We start from the raw sequence: 2390 nt of genomic DNA, 5'->3' as shown, positions 1-2390 counted from the left end.
GTAAGATATGCATCTGTGGTGGAGTTGACGCAGCTCGAAGAAGCAACGTACGTCACTTCCTTGTTTGATATTTCAAAGGGGGGTTCGTCTAAAAATAGGTACGATCTTCACCAATAATATGGAGAAAACATGACTGCCCTGAATGTTATCGACTCCGCGCCTTGAATGAGTTGAATGACAATCGACTCCGGTGGTGCCACTATGGAATATGTAAATATTTATCCAATAGCCTCTGCCGTGTGATGCGGTGGGGACACGTTGTGGCAGCAAGCGATCCATATCGTCATCAGGCGTGTCTGCAAAATACCTTACCTGTGTCTACCAGCATAGCGAGGCGACAGAGAGAGAGATTCATCCGAAACTATGAAAAATACCTCCAGTCGATGTGTGGAGTGCTTCTTTATCCAAAGTGAAGAGAAGTTGGCAACTGCGTAGGAAGTTGCTGAAAGTATGATGAATATTTATGTGACGACGTGACGGCCACGACTACGATAGTAGCGGCTCATTTGCCAAGGTTAAATATTCTTTGATCACAGATAAACGTACGTGACGCCCAATGATTCAAGGATTAATCAATGGTTACAAAGTAATACATCCTAGACGTGATTCTAAATCCCTAAATCTAAGAAAAGAGCCAATGTGAAATTTGCCCATTAGCATATGTATGTTCAATTAATCAATTCATAGGAAAGAGTTTTTGATTCAAGGATATCGAGTGTGTTGTTTGTTTGCCAGTGGTTCGATTGAGGTGATTTATTTATACGCGAATGCCGATTTCTGCGAATCTAGATCCTGTTGACCATGGATATAAACTTTTTTTTTTCTGATGCCGAATGTTTGGCACGTTCAGCATATTATGTTATGAGCTACTGTTTATAATATTAGCAGGATATGAACACAACAATGTACATATAACTTGTTAATCAGTTTGACTCATAAGCCACCGCTTCTAAACTGATAAAGTTCCTTCTCCAGATGAACCACTAACCTGAAAACATAAACAATTGTTCAAAACATATAGAGAGGTTATGTGTGGAATCTTGAAGATATTATTTTCGAAAATCGGCCTTAATTTTTATACGAACTCCTTGTGAAACTTCTCCGGGAGTTCAAAAATCCCAAATTATTTTTTGGAAGAAGTTTCTGATGGAACTCTGATGACCTTGTAGAATTTCTGGTGGTATTTCTAAAAAAAGCTCCTGAGACGAAGTTTCGAAGGAAGTTTTTGACACAATTTCCGTCTTAGAAAAGGATTCTAAACAAACAAAATATTAAAAGTGTTCGCTAGGTGTCTTTGAACAAATTTTTTCAAGGAGGTGATCCTGAAGTAGTTTAGGACAGATCTATTGAAACAGCTTTTGGGTAGATCTTTCTAAATTTTGTTAGTAGATAACCTAGTTTCCGTTATGACGTATTCCTGATCGAAAAGACTTATTTTTATTTAGATAAGCTTCAAGTAGAATTCATGGTTGAATTAATTTGAAATCTACAGCAAGGAATGTGCGAAATATAAATAATGAAGAATTTAGAAGTTCTGCTGCAAATTAAAAATAAAAATCTTGCTGAGTAGTTGGCAAAAAAAGACAAACAGCAAACAACAAACAGCAATACAACAAACAGCAAACAGCAAAACAACAAACAGCAAACATCAAACAATAAACAGTAAACAGCAAACAGCAAACAGTAAACAGTATGCAGTATTCAGAAAACAGACAACTATAGACTACAGACCACAGACAGAGGAAAACAGACAATAGACAACAGGCATCAGACTAAAAACCAGGGATGTCAGTTGATTTTTTGAAAAATCAGCAAACAGCAAACAGAAAACAGCAAACAGCAAACAGCAAACAGTAAACAGAAAACAGACTACAGACCACAGAAAGAGGAAAACAGACAACAGACTACAAACCAGGGATGTCAGATGATTTTTTGAAAAATCTGTATCCTATACAAAATTTGGGTAAAAAATCTGTATTTCATATAAAACGGAATTTGTACGGACGCTCAAAAACCTGTATCATACAGATAAATCTGTATATATGGCATCCCTGCTACAGACTACAGACAACAGATAACAGAAACAAAAAAGATAGATAGATAGAAGATAGAAAACATTTTGGAAGACAAAAAATTGGAAACAGAATGAAGACAGAAAACATAAATAAAGAAAACAGAAACCAAAAGCCATAAGTTAGAAGACAGACTGACAGACAGACAAATGGCAGAAGGCAACAAAGCAGGTTACGGAATTCAGAATCTAGAATCTAGACTTCAAAATCCAGCGTTCAGAATCCAGAAACCAGAGTCCAGGATCCTGGAATCATATACCACAGAAACAGAAAACAGATAAGCCGATGCGATAGGTGCATGGATATTCAGCAAGCCTA

This window comes from Aedes albopictus, unplaced genomic scaffold, assembly GCF_035046485.1.
Source record: "Aedes albopictus strain Foshan unplaced genomic scaffold, AalbF5 HiC_scaffold_311, whole genome shotgun sequence".
NCBI classification, from domain to species: Eukaryota; Metazoa; Arthropoda; class Insecta; order Diptera; family Culicidae; genus Aedes; species Aedes albopictus.
This window is presented reverse-complemented; position numbering follows the sequence as displayed.